This window comes from Capsicum annuum, chromosome 12, assembly GCF_002878395.1.
Source record: "Capsicum annuum cultivar UCD-10X-F1 chromosome 12, UCD10Xv1.1, whole genome shotgun sequence".
Lineage (NCBI taxonomy): Eukaryota > Viridiplantae > Streptophyta > Magnoliopsida > Solanales > Solanaceae > Capsicum > Capsicum annuum.
In genome coordinates this window covers 20,883,786-20,891,976 of record NC_061122.1, presented here as the reverse complement: position 1 = coordinate 20,891,976, position 8,191 = coordinate 20,883,786, and the positions used below count along the sequence as shown (strand labels likewise).

The following is an 8,191-nucleotide window of genomic DNA, read 5'->3' as shown; positions in this document are numbered from 1 at the left end:
TCAATGATTGGTGAACCGGCAGATCCATTTGCAACCCCTTTGGAAATCTTACCTGAATGGTATTTCTTTCCTGTATTTCAAATACTTCGTACAGTGCCCAATAAATTGTTGGGGGTTCTTTTAATGGTTTCAGTACCTGCGGGATTATTAATAGTACCTTTTTTAGAGAATGTTAATAAATTCCAAAATCCATTTCGCCGTCCAGTAGCGACGACTGTCTTTTTGATTGGTAGCGTAGTCTCCCTTTGGTTGGGCATTGGTGCAACATTACCTATTGTTAAATCCCTAACTTTAGGCCTTTTTTAAATTTTTTATTTTTAATTGATTCAATTATGAAATAACACGACATGTGTATTAGGGAATAGTTTCTTCAAAGCGAATTCTCCCTAGATGCATCTAGTCAATTTAATTCTAAATTTATTTCTAATATATGATATATTAATTGTGCTAAAGATTTCAATCTATTTTGACTAAATAAGTCCAATAGATTTAAAACTTATTTTTTGCTAAATTAATTATGAAATATTTTTCTAAGGTGCCCAATATCTGTTTTATATCTTCGCTACGAAAATGTTCAATTTTCATAAGATCTTCTTGGCTGTTATTCAAAAGGTCCAATAATGTATATATATTGGACATTTTGTGGCAATTATAGATCCTGAAGGCAATTCTGATTGGTCAATAAAAATTGATTTCAATGCTATTTTTTTTTATTTTTTATGAGTTTAGCCAATTTATCATGAAAGGTAAAATGGGATAAAGGAATCGTGTGTTGATTGTCCTGTAAATATAAATTGTCTTCCTCCATATGTAAAAAGGGAATAATAAATCAATTAAATTTCGGGATGCTTCATGAACTGCTTCTTTCGGAGTTAAACTTCCGTTTGTCCATATTTCGATAAAAAGCATCTCTTGTTTTTCATTTCCATTCCCATAAGAATGAATACTATGATTCGCGTTTCGAATAGGCACGAATACAACATCTATAGGATAACTTCCATCTTGAAAGTTATGTGGCGTTTTTATAAGATATCCACGATTTCTCTCTATTTGTAGTCCAATACAAAAATCAATTGATTCTGTTAAACTAGCTATATGTTGTGTATTATCAACGGTTTCTACATAAGGCGGCAAGATGATATCTTGAGCAGTTACATATCCAGGACCCTCGACACAAATAGACGTGTCAGAAGTTCCATAGAGATTACTTCTCAATACAATTTCTTTCAAATTCATTAAAATTTCATGTACCGATTCTTGAATGCCCGTTATGGTAGAATATTCATATGGGACTTTCTCATATTTTACACGTGTGATACATGTTCCTTCTATTTCTCCAAGTAAAGCTCTTCGTATCGCAATGCCTATTATGTCGACTTGGCCTTTCATAAGTGGAGACAGAATAAAGCGTCCATAATAAAGGCGTTTACTGTCTGTTCTTGATTCAACACACTTCCACTGTAGTGTCCGAGTAGATACTGTTACTTTCTCTCAAACCATAGTACTATTATTTGATTATATCATTGAATCTTTTATTTCTCTTGAGATATCTTCAATGTTTAGCTCTACACACGTCTTTTTTTTTGGAGGTCTACAGCCATTATGTGGCATAGGAGTTACATCCCGTACGAAGGTTAATAGTATACCACTTCGATGAATAGCTCGTAATGCTGCATCTCTTCCGAGACCGGGACCTTTTATCATGACTTCTGCTCATTGCATACCTTGATCCACTATGGTACGGATAGCGTTTGCTGCTGCGGTTTGAGCACCAAATGGTGTTCCTCTTCTCGTACCTTTGAATCTAGAAGTACCAGGGGAGGACCAAGAAGCTACTCGACCCCGTACATCTGTAACAGTGACAATGGTATTATTGAAACTAGCTTGAACATGAATAACTCCCTTTGGTATTCTACGTGCACCCTTACGTGAACTAATACGTCCATTCCTATGCAAACTAATTTTCGGTATAGCTTTTGCCATATTTTATCATCTCGTAAATATGAGTCAGAGATATATGGATATATCTATTTCATGTCAAAATAGATTCTTTATTTATACATCAGCTCTTCTGGCAAGTCTGATTATCCCTGTCTTTATTTATGTCTCGGGTTGGAACAAATTACTATAATTCGTCCCCGCCTGCAGATTAGTCGACATTTTTCACAAATTTTACGAACGGAAGCTCTTATTTTCATATTTTTCATTCCTTACCTTAATTCTTAATCTATTTCTTGGAAGAAAATAAGTTTCTTGAAATTTTTTATCTCGAATTGTATTCCCCCGAAAGGAATGGTGAAGTTGAAAACCTAATCCTTTAAATCTTTGTTGTGTAGTTGATAAATTATACGCCCTTTGGTTGAATCATAAGGACTTACTTCAATTTTTACTCTATATCCTGGCAGTATCCGTATAAAACTATGTCGGATCTTTCCTGAAACAGAATTGAGAATCAGATCTAAACGAATCGGGAATAGACCATTGGGAAGCGATTCAGTAATTAAAGCTTTATGACTCCATTTTGGTTCTTAAAATTCCCTTGAGGTGTCAACTAATTAGAAAGATATTAGACAACCCCCCTTTTTATTTTTCACAAATTTAACAAATAGAATGTTTCAAATCCAATTTTGATATTATAAAGGATTACCATATATAACACAAAATTTCTCCACCTATTCCTTCTAGTCGAGCCTCTCGGTCTGTCACTATACCACGAGAAGTAGAAAGAATTACAATCCCCATTCCACCTAAAATTCTCGGAATTAGTTGATAATTAGAATAGATTCATAGACCAGGTCGACTTATTCATTTTAAATTTAAAATATTTCTATAGGGTCTTTTCCTATTCCTTCTATGTCGCAGGGTTAAAACCAAAAAATATTTGATGTTTTCTCACGTTTTTTATAAAACCCTCTCGTCAAAGTATTTGAACAATATTTTCGGTAATATTTGTAGATGCTATCCGAACCACCCTTTTTCGATCCATATCAGCATTTCGTATAGAAGTTATTATCTCAGCAATAGTGTCCCTGCCCATGATGAACTAAAATTATTGGGTTCTCCAAATTTGATATAATCAATGTGTTTTTTACTTATTTAATTTTGAATATGATATGAATTATTAAAGATATATGCGTGAGACACAATCTACTAATTAATCTATTTCTTTCAAATACCCTACTAGAAACAGATCACAATTTCATTTTATAATACCTCAGGAGCTAATGAAACTATTTTAGTAAAATTTAATTCTCTCAATTCCCGGGCGATTGCACCAAAAATTCGAGTTCCTTTTGGATTTCCTTCTTGATCAATAACAACCGCAGCATTGTCATCATATCATATTATTATCCCGTTGTCACATTTGAGTTCTTTACAGGTACACACAGTTACAACCCTGACTACTTTTGATCTTTCTAGGGGCATATTTGGTACTGCTTCTTTGATCACAGCAACAATAACGTCACCAATATGAGCATATCAATGATTGCTAGCCCCTATTATTCGAATACACATCAATTCTTGAGCGCCGCTATTATCTGCTACATTTAAACGGGTCTAAGGTTGAATCATTTTTTTAATCTGTTATTTGAATTCAAAGGGCAAAGAAAAAAAAAAGAAATATTTTTGTCCAAAAAAAAAGAAACATGTGGTTTTGTTTCATATCTAAGAGCCCTTTCTACATTTTTGTCTATTACATTACGAAATAATGAATTGAGTTCGTATAGGCATTTTGGATGTTGCTAGTGAAATAGCCCTTCTGGCTATATTTTCTGTTACTCCACCCATTTCATAAAGTATTCGCCCCGATTTAACAATAGCTACCCAATATTCAGGGGATCCTTTTCCTGAACCCATAAGTGTTTTTGCGGGTCTTAGTGTAACTGGTTTGTCTGAAAATATACATACCCATATTTTTCCACCATGACGTGCATTTCGTGTCATTGCTCGTCGGCCTGCTTCTATTTGTTGAGATGTAATCCAAGCAGGTTCAAGTGCTTGAAGAGCATATTTACCAAAAGAAATATGATTACCTCGATAAGATATTCCCTTCATTCTTCCTCTATGTTGTTTATGGAATCTGGTTCTTTTGGGGTTATAGTTGATGGTTGTTTCTAAATTCCATCTCTACTACAGAACCGGACATAAAAGTTTCTTCTCATCTAGCTCCTCGCGAATAAAAGGATTCCAAAAAATTCAATTTGAATTAAGCTAGAAGAGTCAATCTTAAGTTAAGATATATATGTATTTACTGAGTAATACCTTGAACGTGGGCTTCTTTGAGATTTCATTAAATTTATTAGTAATTTTTATATCTTGTTTGAATAGATAACTAAACTTTTTAGTTTTATAAATAGAAATATAAAAAATTGTATTATTATACCAAATCCTTATTTTGTCCTTTATTGTATTGTCCTAAATTTTTCAATAAAAAAAGTTTTCGCGGGCGAATATTTACTCTTTCAATCCCTATTTCATTTGTAGGGTTAACTTGTGATTTCTCAGATCTTAGAATACATGAATTAATCTCTGGTTTGTTCCGCCATCTCGACCAGTGAATCATTAATCTTTTTAGTCTTTATTGGCTCGAAGCTCTTGATTTTTTGTTCTATTTCTATATTTCTATAAAGAAGATTCTTTTTATTATGGTATGAATGCATATTGATGCTTTATTACACTGCCTTTCATGAGATTACTCATAGACCTTACATATTGGAATTTTATATCATTGGTATTCTTTTTCTCTCTTTCTCTCATCCTTCCATTTATCCACATCTTTTTTCTTTATTTTGCTTTACAACTTAGAATCAGATTTTGTTTTTTGTTTATGCAAAAGATTTCAGTTACTACAAAGATATGACCTAAATATCATATCTTGACTGGTTCTTGCTGATCAACTCGGACTTGGCCCTAAATTTTATGTTATGGGGTTTTCCATGGGTGGTAATGCTGTTTGGGGTTGCCTTAAGTACATCCCTGATCGGTATGTTTATTTGTACCCAATAAACTTAACACCATCAACATACCCAGTGTAATCTCACAGATGGGATCTAGGGAGGATAGTGTGCATGCAACCTTACCCCTACCCTATGTCAGTAAAGAGTTTGTTTCTGCTAGACCCTCGAATCAGTTAAAGCCGAATCAGAAACAAGTAAAAAAATACAGTAACGAAGAAGACATTCTAAAAACAATTAAAAAATAAAAAGTAGCAACAGCAAAATGTACGATAATAGAAGCAAAGGAAACAATAGGTAACACTAAAAATCGAACAATAAGACACTAAGAGAGTAATAATGACACTACTGATAGGGAACTAGACAATACTCGACTACTTACTAACCATCTACCTTAATCTCCCACCTCATATCTTCTTTTATATGGTCCTGTCCTCGGTATTACACGACAAGATAAAATCAGCGTCCCTCTGACCAATGTATATTCTATTTTCTTTTTTATCCTCGCCATTCTCAAAAATAGCAGCAAAACTTCTAGTATTCCTGTATTCTCTACTTTTAATTATTTGTGGCATCTTTTTTTGGTGCTAATAGGTTAGCTGGAGCAGTTCTAGTTGCTCCCGTTGTCAATTACTAGTGGCCTGGCTTTCCTTCTAATTTATCTACAGAAGGATACAATTTATGGTTCCCACAGGACCAATGGGCACTTCGAGTTACACATTATGCACCTTGGCTAGTCTACTGGTGAAACACTCAGAAGTGGTTCCCGTACAATAGTGTTATAGCTGGAAAATTCCACAGGTCTCCCCCAGATATGGAAGTTGCTTCCAGATTTGCTAAGCACGCAAGTGAAATACAAAAACATAAGGTAATTGGTTTCCTATCTGAATATGTACAATTTAATGCTAGATTACTGTCACTTCATGATCCCCTTGCATGTGTTTGATCCTCGTAATAAATTTATCGGGATAATTTGTAATGGCTTGGAATTTTGTTCCGGCTCATAGTAAATTGGAGTTTTATTCCTGTTCGAGTTAAATGTTTCTTCTGTTTTTGGTGAAGTGTTGGAATAACCACTATAGGGGTGAAAAAAATGTACAAGCTACAATTTTTTTGTATTTGTTTGCTTATGATCTGTTTATGTAATATTTTGGCTTGAGGTACTTTTGTTTCTCTTGAGAAAGAACTTTTCCGAGTGGATGTGAAAAGCATGCTACTATTAGGGAGACGAACAATATAGGAGAGGAAGTTAAAGTGTGATAAGTGTAATTGATTCCTAATACACAACTAAGAATTACGTTCATATGTTGTTGCTTATATGATGAGTATGGTTGGCTTAAAAGTTGCTGTTGTTTGTTTTATCTGTAGGATATGCTATAAAACAAGGAGTATTCGAGTCCCTCCACCGTGACATGATGATGGGGTTTGGGAAATGGGATTTTGATCCGATGGACCTTAAGAACCTTTTCCCAAATGGTGAAGACTTGGTGCACTTGTGGCATGGTGACCAAGACTGGATTGTACCTGTTATATTACAACGTTACATTGCAGAAAGGATTCCGTGGATCAACTACCATGAAATGCCCAATATTGGACATCTCATTATGCGCGACCCACCCATGACCGAGGTTGTCTGGAAGACATTTTTGGCAGGAAAGAAAGAAGAGATAGTGCATTCTTAAAGGGGAACAAAGTGATTTAGAGGTTCCTTTAGTAATTAAGACAGATTCAATATTGATATTGGCATAATCCTAATGAACAAATATAAATTAAAATAGTATAAACTTGCTGTGGACTTAAATATTAGAATGTGATTCTTTCTAAAGTGTGCTACATTGGCATTATTAGCATTAGGATCAATTCTCCTATTAAGTGGAATCCTCTTTTCTGATTAATTATTAACTTTGAACAAAGCTCTATTTCTTTGATCCCCTAAATCAATACCCTTGTTTTGCAGAAATTATTTGAATATTTGTTGGAATTGCACACTCTCAAAGATTTAGGGGGCATTTTGTTAAAAGTGGCAAAAGAGTTTGAAAATAAGGTGCAGGTGACTCAAGTCTTAATAATTGAGTGTAGGTGACAATTACTTTATTATGGATTAAGAAAGTTGAGTAAATTTGAGAATAACCCACAAGTTTTTAAATTTACACTTTGATCCAAAAATTTACCTAATATAATAGGAAACAGAGGGAAATAAAGGTGTATTTCTCTCTCTTCTCATCCATTGTTGTTTTCTCTCTCTTAGCGATTTTTGTTGTTCATTGTTGTTGCTGCTTTATTCATCATTTTTTGCTTCATTATCATCATATTCTACTTCATTATCATCTTTATCTTCTTCTTGTTGACCATTGTTGTTGTTGTTGTTACCGCTACTGCTGCTATTTTACCAATTTCTTAGGTCAATTTGACCAATTTCTTAGGTCAAAGTTTATTTCGTACATCAGTTTTCACTTTGGCATTACTTCATGGGAGACTTTGGTAAGTCAAATTATGATTTTTAGTTGAATTTGTCATCTGGGTAACTGCTATTGTGCTGTTTTTTCAATAATAGATAGCACGCAAACATGAATGCAACATAAGAGCCATCTGTTTAAACAGATCAATAATGTATTGCGACAGATGAGCCATCTATTGCAATGAAAGACTCATATGTTGGATTCATATTTATGGTTCTATAATGCCGTGACATGAATCGAACAGATGGGTCATCTGTTGCAATATATGACCCGTCCATTGCAATAAGGTAAATATTTATTGAAACAAATTAGTAACCTATTGCAATAGAACCTAAACTCAATTCCAACAAACGTGCCATCTGTTGCAACAGGGTAAATATCTTTTGTAATAGATTAGTAACCTATTGCAATAGAACTTGAACTCAATTCCAACAGACGCGTTGTCTGTTGCAATATGTAAGTCATCTGTCGCAACAGGTTAATTATCTATTACAACATGTCACTCATCTGTTGGAATCAACTTTAAAGGTTCCTTAGTAATGTAACATCTATCCCAACAGGTGCTTTATATGTTGCAATATATATATAGTCTATTGCAACATATGATTCACCTATTACAACAGATGACTCGTCTATTGAAATCAGCTTCAGGAGTGTAACATGAATCCCAATAGGTAAGTAATCTGTTGCGATTGATCACTTACCTATTGTAACTTATTTATTACCTGTTGCAACAAATTACACATCTGTTGGGATTCATGTTACGACACTATGAAA

General features: G+C 34.0%; 2 pseudogenes; both read left to right on the top strand.

Annotated features, from left to right (window-relative positions):
* Positions 1-4,106, top strand: part of LOC124889564 — a 9,920-nt pseudogene extending 5,814 nt beyond the window's left edge.
* Positions 4,107-4,880: 774 nt separating this feature from the next.
* LOC107849389 lies at positions 4,881-6,667 on the top strand (annotated as a pseudogene).
* Positions 6,668-8,191: the final 1,524 nt, after the last annotated feature.